Source organism: Corapipo altera, unplaced genomic scaffold (assembly GCF_003945725.1).
Source record: "Corapipo altera isolate COAL_440 unplaced genomic scaffold, ASM394572v1 RXGC01000072.1, whole genome shotgun sequence".
Taxonomy (NCBI): Eukaryota; Metazoa; Chordata; class Aves; order Passeriformes; family Pipridae; genus Corapipo; species Corapipo altera.
In genome coordinates, this window is record NW_020884943.1 from 734945 (window position 1) to 745007 (window position 10063).

Genomic DNA, 10063 nt, shown 5'->3' on the forward strand with positions numbered 1-10063 from the left:
AGCTTCCACAGGCTGCTTTTGTTATTAGAAAACCCCTTTCATCTCTGTTTTCTCTGTGGCAGCATCTCCTGGGAGCCACAGGCAGGATGGAGCCCGTTCTGCCTGGTGTCCTTCGCACACAGGTCAGAACCTCAGCACCCCTGAGCTCCCCAAAACTGCTGCCAGCAGCATGTCAGGTCCACCCTCCTCTGCCTCCGGCCCTGGGTCAGGCTGGAGGTGAACATCCTCGGAGTGATCCTCAGGGGCAGGAATCCTTTGCCTCCTGCTCTTTGCTTGATTTGCCTTTGCTCCCGAGCCAGGTGTGATGGAGGGAGGCTGCGCTCCAGCACGGAGCTTCTGCCAGGAGCTGTCAGGAGCCACAGGCAAGCACATGATTGAAAAGCCAACGTGCCACAGCAGGGCTGGTTTGAGTTGCAAAAGAGCTGTTTTGGTGAAATGTGAAAAACGCTGCGAGTTCAGGCAGGTCCCACCTCTGGGCTGTTGTTTGTGAGGGCAGGAGTGGCACTGACCCCCAAAACCCACATTCTGGGAGGGCAGGACTAGCTGCAGGGTCCTTTGGGGAGAGAGGGCTCGTGGACCAGCAAGGGAATAGTCACCTCCATGGGTCTGCCAAGGGAATCTATTTCCCCCTGCCAGGTGAGCACCTCACCCCTCGGAAGGGACCGAGCTGTGCTGAGGGCTGAAGGAACTTGCCCGGGGTCATCAGGGTTGTCTGTAGCAGAGAAGAACAAAAACTCCCGTGGGCTTATGAGTCACCATCATTTCTGATTCATCTTGTGATTAAAAAACACAATTTGGTGCTGCTGGGTCAGGACTTGGTGTCCAATCATCGATGATTCTTATGCCTTTCCCCCGGGGAGTTAAAAAGCTTTTTAATGCTTAACATATTCCCTCTGCAGGTTCTTCCATATGGCATTGACCTCCTCCCCAGCATCCCGGGATAACCCAAACAGGTTCATCTCCACTACAGGTGGACCAAGACCAGAACCAGCCTCATTTTCCTCTCCCTGCCTGATATCGAGGTGCAAATGCACAGAACAGCCAAAAAGAAGAGGCTGAGCAGGGACTGCACACGGGCAAGTCACTGCTGTCATCAGGGCAGGGCCTTTAATTGCTGCGTCCCTTCTGCCTGTGCCCGAAGAGCTGATCCCAGGTGACTCCAGCGGACAATGCCATTTAAATCAATTATCTCCCCACTTGGAGCCATCCAGCCTCTCCCTCCTTCACCGTGCAGCCACGAGCCCCATCATTTATTCATCCTCGGCTGCACTTAAACATCTGCTCCGCTGCCATTGGAGTTTGGCACAGCATTAGCTTTAAAATTTCATGAAACGTAGTGCAGGTGGCAAAATCAGGAATTAGGGATTACAATCACGGCAAAGCCGGGCTGGAGAGGCGGCCCCGGCTCCGTCGGCTCGGGAGGAGAGAGACGCCGGGAGCGCTCCTGGGATTTAAAGCCCCTCCGGTGTGCAAATCGCGGCTTTTTTTCCCCCGTTTTCCCAAAGGCTGCGGGGATTTTTATATCCTCACTGCTCTGGGGTGGATGTTAAGTGAGGGGAACGTCTCACACTCGCTGCTCCTCAGGTTTTGTTGCTCTGTTGTTGCCGCCACAGAATTCCTCTGGCTGGGGGGTTGTTTCTGAGGGGTGAGGTGTCCGCAGTCCCTGCTTTCACCACGGAGCCATAACCCTCTAAACCACGTTGGTTCTCCACAGCGGTTCCCTGTGTTTGTAGCAAACCAAGAGAGCCTTGGAAAGAAAATATTTGCTTTAGCAATTCCTCTTTCATCTGTTAACCCAGTTTCCATCACTGGTGTGGAGCAGGGACAGAGGAGCAGGAGGGAGGGCAGGGGGCTGACGGGGGGAAAGGGGAGGTTGGATCTGTGCCTCGGGATCCGGCGCTGCTGATGCTGAAGAGCTTTGTGATCCGGGGATTTCTGAGCCATCAGACATCCCGCCCCACAGAGGAGGAGAGAGAACTCCTACTCCTCTTCCCAAACGCAAAGAGGAAGACCAAAGGGATTATCCAGCGCTCGTCTGTGCTTTGATGCCTGGGAAGCTCCTGGAGTACGGGGGGTTTTAGATCTGCTGAAGCACCTGGCAGATAACCAGGGGATGAAAGAGCCAGCCTGGGTTTGTCACATCAAACCCCTCAAATTCCCCTCTTTGACAAGGAAACCGGGTGAGCGGATGAGGAAGGAGCCGCAAATGGGACATATCCTGATTTAGGAAGGTTTTAGGCCTGGTGTGACATTTTGGGAAGGAAAGCAGGCTGTTTGGGCTGGACACAGCCCCCCACCCTGTGCAGCACAGCTCGCTGGAATGTTCTCTCCTGGAGGCCACCACTGAGCTCCAGCCTTTGGCAGGGCTGTGAGGGGCTTCCCCCCACACCAGCATCCTGTATGATCCCCTGCCTTCAATCTCCCTGGAAAAGGACATTGTTCTAAAGAGAGGAACTGCTCAGTTCTCCAAATCCAGTGCCTGTGCAGCAGGAAGGATTTCCTTGGGCACCACCAACCCTCACTCCTGAGTGGGGAGGCACCGATCTGGATGGTCCAAGGCTGCACAGGCTTTGACACACTGGGGAACAAAACAGTGAGGTTTGCACAGAGATAATCCACATGTTCAGATCCAAATTTAGGGAAAAGGATAGGGGTAAACATGGATTGATGGGATTTTCAGATTAAGGTTTGAAGCCTTAAGGAAGGAAAGAGCCATCTATGGATTTAGGGCCTTGGTTTTATTGAGGTTTCTAGAAGGCAAACAAGTGGGGGGAAAGAAAAAGGGGGTGACTTTTAATCAGTTTGAACTCCCCAGGTTTGGATAAGGCTCCCATTAGGACCTGTCTTGTCTTGTTCCCCATTTTAGCTTAGAAAGTTCATCCAAGTCCAAATTCCCCCAGGGAAAATGGAACTTCACACCGTAAGTGACACTTTTTACCAACTTTTCCTCAAATGAGCTTGAAAAGATGCTTTTATGAGATGGGGGCTGGCTGGAACCTGCACCAGCATCCCAAGCAGGCCAGTGCCCTGATTCCCCCCTTTTTTGGGGGAGATAAAGCAGGGCTGGGGCAATCCCTGACCACAGCAATGGGAGGGTGTGGCCCCACCAGCCCCTTGCACACAAATGCATCCTCAGCACATCCAGGGGTTATTTTGGAGGGGATTTTTGTACTTCCAAAGTCTCCACTAGATCCTGCCCAAGCCCAGGCGCAGGCTGGGGTCTACAAGGAAACCAGGTCCCCTGTGAGCACAGTGCTGTCCCTTTGATGGAGTGATCCAGAACCTCCCTGGCTGTCAAAGCACAGCACTCAATCCAGGGCACTCTTCCCTTGGGAAAGTGGCTTCTCCTACCTGCACTGGCAGGAGAGCAGCCCCGGGGATGGGGAACATTGCATCATTCCCATGGCAACAGCCGGGGAGGCTGCGGAAGGAGAGTTATGACTTTGTTCCCCGTTCTGGCACAAGGAGAAGCTGAGCTTTACAGGATTAGGCAGATCCCAGCTCAAACATCCAGGGTACCACTGGAGGGAATAATGAATAGTAATAGCAGAATACATGGGTTTTGATCCAAGGCTCTGTCCAAACAGTGGGAACAACCCACCTTGTCTAAGTCAGGTTGGTTTTCAGGCTGAGTGTGAGCCCTGTGGGGGTTTCTGAGCTGGGACAGAAGCAAGAATCTGCCACCAGTTCACTTCTTGGACACTTTGGAGGAACAAACAGGTCATTAAATGTGAGGCCAAGAGTGATCAGTATTATCCAGGATCTCCTGAATTAAAGTTCCCTTTACTCCGGGTACCTTCACGTCTCAGAAGAGCGGGAATACTTTGGTGGAGTACAAGTCCTCACGTGAGTATTTAATGAGGATATTGGGGTTAATGACTATTTTTGCAAGGGCTAGAGCAGCCAGGGCCCCGGGATAAGCCTCTGGCTGAGCCCAGGGCTGTGGCCACAGGGCACAAATCCTGCCCTGCGGCAGCTCCCCCATCATCCTCCACCCTTGACATCCCTCAGCCCATCCCACGGGAAGACCCTGCCATCGGACACGTGGGTGGGACCTCAGCACAGCTGGTCATGGTGGCTCTGCCTGTTTTCCATCTTCTTGGGAATGGCTGTTCCTCCCCTGACATGGTGTGTCCGTGCCAGGGTTCCCTGTGCTCACCCCACAGCGCCACCATTTGCTCCATGATCCGTCCCCTGCCGGCCCCATGGAGCCCATGTCCTGAAAAAACCACCCTCTGCTTCAAAGGCTGGAGGAAATGGGGCACGGACCCTTCCTTTTCCCCTTTCCTTTTCCTCTCTCATTGTAGTCAAACAAGAATAATGAAAGGTTTGGGAAGGGAGGTGAAGGAGGTTCTGCCCACCCGGGGTGCAGCGTTTGCCCCATTTAATTGCACACCCTCCAGATGTGCCTCCAACCCCAGCCCAGACAACTCTCCCCAGCAGCTCCAGATCCCTGAGCGCTGCCTGGTTTCCTTCCCACTGGAGCCACCATCCCTGGACAAACCTGCCTCTGCTCCTGCCTCTCCCTTTCCCAGTATTTGTCATTTTAAGCCAGCCCCTCCGGGATTCCATTTCTGTGCAGAATGTGAGGATTTAGCCACACAGCCCATGTTAATGCTAATAGGATTATCACACAATCATGGAATCGTTTAGGTTGGAAAGACCTTTAAGACCATGGAGTCCAACCGTTCCCCCGGCACTGCCAAGGCCACTTTTTAACCATGTCCCTAAGAGGGAGATTTGCACAGGGAAGCTCTAAAGACTCCCTCCAGGTGCCTTCTGCAGGGCCAGTGAAGGATGGAGGTGCAGCAGCTTCAAACTCAGCCCCAACCCCTGGGATTAGGCAGAGGTTAACAGGTGATGTGTGTGTGTGTGTATTTTCCCCCGACACTGAGATGTTGACATTGTTTTAATGAGGATTTTGGAGCTTTTCCTTGATTAGCCCATGGAGATGTTATTCCCTCCTTGTGTTGCTGAAAATAAGGAGTGAAAAACAACCCTCTGGGCTGAAAACATACTCAAGTGGGACTCTGGGTGGGCCTCAGGGTGCTGGGCATGTTTGGGAGATTGGGGCCAAGGTGAGGGTAAAGCATCCAGCAGTGACATTTCCTTTTCTCATGGAAAAATAACGACATTAGGAATGGGTGCAACTCTGAATCAACTTTCTCACCTGGAGACTCTGGGGGTGCTGAGGGGCTTTCAGTGCCTGTGGTGGCTGTGCCCCTTCACTCCCAGTGCAGGCAGGGGGGGTGGATTTGGATGCTCCGTGGCTACTTGACTGCTAAGCCAGGATTTCACCTGGGACACCCGAGTGTCCCTGTCCCTGTGTCCGGTGCTGGCAGGAGCGTGGAGGAGCAGACACGTTCCCTCCGCCAAGGAACGTCCGAATCCCCGTGTGCTGGCAGCAGCTCCCGCCCACCTGAGGGACACGAACAAGGGATGGAGATTTCCTGCTGATGCAGCTGTTTCCTATGGAAATGCGGGTTGGCCGAGCGGGTGCCTTCGGGATTTCTTATTAGGGTTTTTCCTGTGTTAATCCCGCACGAGGAGAGAAGTCAGTGCCTGGAGTCGTACACGCAGCCAGGGGTTTGTTCCCAGGGATTTTCCCAAGCCGAGCACAGCTCAGGCACTGCCCCCAGCCCAACACCCCTCGGTGGGTCGCCGCAGCCCCGTCCCGCAGCACAGATGGTCCCGTAATTGCTGTTTGCTTTCCCATCCTGGGTTTCTGGGACATGTGTTTTGTGTTGTGATCCCTCCAGCCTCCCCGGTTTTGTGAATCACACTCCATAAAATAATGGCTACCTTGGGAACGCGAGGCAGGACGTTCATCCTTCCTGTGCACGGGAGTTTGTCACTGTCTGCCAGGACCAGCTCATAAAGCAGAGTCCTTGCTCTTAATCCCGATTTTGCAATACACTGAAGCACATCCACATCCACCACACCTCCATCCACCTCCATCTGTGACACTCAGGGATGTTCTTAACTCGTTCCTGTGGTTTTCTGCTTTAATTAATCCAGTCTCATTTCCTGCCTGTCCTGGTCCCCACCAAGCTCTTCCCATTGTCCCTCTGTTTTTGCCTCCATCAATAAATTATATCTATTATATATTCCTCTCTAAAGCACTTTAAAGTGTAAAGGTGAGAGGTGAAATAAGAAATACAACACAGCAACCCCCTTTCTCTTGCTGAACTTCCCTGGCACTGCTGCTTCACAGACGATATCTTTGGATATAAACAGTGTCAAGTTTTCTAAAACTAAAATACATTAAAATAAATGATAAATTAAACCTTCGTAGCGGCACCAGCACTAAAAGCCTGCAGATGATTCCCTGAGACACAAATACAGTAATCTGGATTTTTCCAGGTAGATAATGAGATCCTGTGTGACAGGATCCTCTGTGCTGGCAGAGCCCTCTCCTCCAACCCGAATCCCTCCTGACTTCTTCCAAAGGGAAAGGGGGAATATTTCACCCAGCTAAAAAGGAGCGAACGCTGATGTTTAAACAGAAATCTCGGAGGAAGCCGCCTGTGTAACCACAGCTGGTTTGCTGCAGACCCGAACACTCACAGCCAATTTGCTTGTTTGGTGTAATAGAATTCCAAGGCAGTCCATGGAGCTCCACCAGGGATTCATTCGCCCTTTTGTAGTTACTGGGCCAGGCCTGGAAGGGGGAAGGAAAGGAGGGACCCACCAAACCCCACCTCTTTGCCACCAGAGCCAGTGCAGCACCAGCAACTTTGCTGTGGAGGCTAGTTTGGATTTGGGGATGTTCCTTGGTGGAGGAGATGCCCGGAAAAGGTGGGAAATCCACGGGATGCAGCTGAGATGTGCTGAAATAAAGACCTTTTACCCCAGTCCTGTCCCCACAGCCAGAGAGGAGCCATGCAGAGCCCCAGCTACAGGGATCCAGGGTGGGTTTATCCCCTGAAAGCTGTTTGGGAAGGTGAACCCTGCCATCCTCCCCCTCCCACACGTGCCAAGCTCTTCCGTGCAGCCAAATCCTTCCCCAGGGCCGGCTCAGGAACCAGTTGGAGCAGGATCCTCCACACTGCTGCTTTTAGTGTGTGAGCTTGCTTGGATTGAGGCTGTTCCTTAAGCTCCTGTGCCTGTGGAATGGGAGCTCTCCATCAGTTTGGGGGTGTTCAGGAAGCCCCAATGTTGCACTCCCAGGGATGCACTGTTTCCCCACTTGAGCTAAAACCACACGGACACGGGAGCTCAAGGTTGCCTTTCTCTGTCCTTGCAGCACTGCTGGGGGATTTTTCCTCTTCTTGGATTTTCTGTGACTTTTTAAAACTCACCACAGTTGTTCCCGAAGGTGGGAGAGCTCCGAGTGTGCCCTGGGATGCACAGAGCAAACACCCTTTCTCCCAGCCCACCCCGCAGTGAGGTGCTGGGGCTTTTCCCCACTCTCCTTTGGGACACATCCAGCCTTTACTCCTGAAACTCAGAGTCAGGAAATGCAAAGATCCTTTTCCCCATTTTCCCCGCACTGATGGCGAAATCCTCTTTCCCCTTCCTTTAGCACTGGCTCAGCTGTGTGTGCCTCTCCCACCCCAACACCTGTGGAGGCGAGGTGGGCTATGAGGGACAATCCCTTAATCCCTGCTGGTTCCTGGCCCAGCTCCTCCCCCTTTTACCAACAGGTACCTCAGCAAGCTGCTGCCACAGCCCAAACTGTGAGGTGGGGACACAGGTCCCCGTGGTGCTGCTGTTCAGGCAGTCCACAGCCCTGGGTGTTGTCCCTCTCCCGAAAAACAGGCCAGGCTTTGGGGATCCTGTCGGGGCTTTGGTGTTTGTTCTTCCCACTTAACGAGGGGAAGAAAAGCCCGAGCGGCGCGGCGCTGCCAGGCTGGAGCCCGGCAGACACAGCCATATTGTTCTGGAATCAGCAATTAGCTTCCCATTTTTCTCCCTCATCCCTCCGAGAAAGGGACGAGGAAAGGCCCCACTTCAGAATAAATTAGTTTCTCAAAAGAGAGGGAGCTCTGCAGATGGCTCCCTTGTGCTTCCCACCCTTGTGCAGCTCTGGAGGTGCACTCGGTGCCCCATCCTCAACCTGCCCGTGCTCCAGATGTTCTCCCATTCCGAACACCTGGAACAGGGGAGGTGGCCTCACCTCCACCTCCTTTCCCCAAAAAGCAGCTGTTAAATAATATTTATCAATAAACTTCAGCACGAATTTTGCCCAAGTGTTTCCCTCCGGAACACTGTGGGTTTGTCGCTGAAGTTGTGGGGTGGATTTAGAACTTCAGGATTCCCAGAGTCTTCATTTTCCTGCTACAGATGACACTCTGTTTAGCAATGGGAGTCCAAGGGGTAGACTTTGGAAGTCACTTGTACACTTCTAATAACTGGAGTGAGTGTGCTCTGTGTTACACCAGAACTGAGCTCGCTCTGGTCTCAGCAGTGCTGTGGTTTCCCTCCCATTCCTGTGGCTCAGAGCAGAGGGAAGAACTCCCATAAAATATAATTTTTAGGGAGCACTTTGGCAGCAATATAAGCTGCCTTTGCTTGTCAGGTGGGGAGCAGCTCTGGTCTGAGGAGAGACAACATCTGTGCTCGTGGAGCAGCTCTTGGCAATGCCCAACTGCCTTAAATGGAGCCTGGATGAGTCTCATCCAAAGGTGGCATTTCTGAAGGGAAGCAGTGAAATGGGGCAATCACAGAATATCCTCAGGTGGAAGGGACCCATAAGGATTATCCAAGTCCAACTCCTACACAGTATCAGGGTGTTTTTAAGGAGAGTTGCCCTACTGCACCTTGAGGGCTTCCAAGGGTGTCGCTGTTAAGGATATTTATTTTTCCCTGCTGCTTCACCAATAACTGGTATTTCTCTGGGGAATCACTATCTCCAAATAGCTGAAGTTTCGCTCTGTCTTTCCCTGTGTAACATCTGGATCCTGCAAAAATCATACCAGAGGTTGATCCTGCTCTGTTTGTAAGATCCTGATGGACCGAGGACCACCAGAATAAGGCAGGAAGTATTTCAGCTTCCTGAGTTTTCTGCAGTTTAGTTGGATTTCAAGCAGACCCTTAGAATCTCACCCTCACTGTGTGTGCATTTAGCTCCTGGTGCCCCATGGGTTTCTTGTTCCGTGTGCCAGTTCCTCCTTGGAGGTTTCCCAGGTTTAAAACCAATAGGACAAACTGGACACTGGAATAGGTTCCCCCTGGCAGTGGTCACGGCCAAAGCTCAGGATGAGTTTGTACAAGGCTCTCAGGGACATGGTGGGATGCTGGAGCCGCCCTGTGCAGGGCCAGGAGTGGGACTCGTGATCCAACTCAGGAGATTCCGTGACTCAATGGAAAAACCCCATTCTGCAACTGATGGAGGGGCTTCAGTGCTGTAGTGCTGCCAAACACATATTAAACAACTTCGAGGCTTTTTGGGTCTCCTTTAGGGTTTTAAATCCTTTTTTGAGGAGAATACGGCGATTTCCAGACGTTCTGGTTGGGAAGAAGACACGATCGCCGTCGTGTCACACCTCCTGGTGAGACCACGGGGACCACGGACACGGCGTGTCCCGGTGGGGACAGGCTCTGCGGGGAAACCTCTGGGACACCAGAGAACTCCCTGTTGGCTTTTTTCCCCCCTAAACCAGAAAGGGGTATTTCCCCGGTGCCGGGTCACGGGGCCGCTCGGGGGGAGCCACAGCCAAGGGGGGCCCGTGGCCTTTCCAGTGCCCATCCCCGGGTGGGAATGATGGGCGCCCGGCCCCCCGCGCCTCGTGCCTCTCCTCCCTGGCAGCTTCCCGGGGGGCTCCCGCCGAACCCCCGGGACTCCCGACTTCCCCGGAGTTTGGATGCGGGGCCTCGGTTTAAGCGCGGCTGCCCCCGGGATGCTCCGGGCACACCCGGGAGGGGCGAGGGCGTCCCGGGGGGCGGGAGGGGGGGGGTTGGTCCCTGACAGCGCGCGGGGCCGCCTCACGTCCCCGTCCTGCGAGGGACCCGCGGCCGTCGGGGCCCCCCGGGTGCGCGGCTATCCCGGTGTTCCCGGTTGTCCCGGTGATCCCGAGCCCCGCGCGGGGGGCGCGGGCTGAGGGGCTCCGTGAGGGGTTGG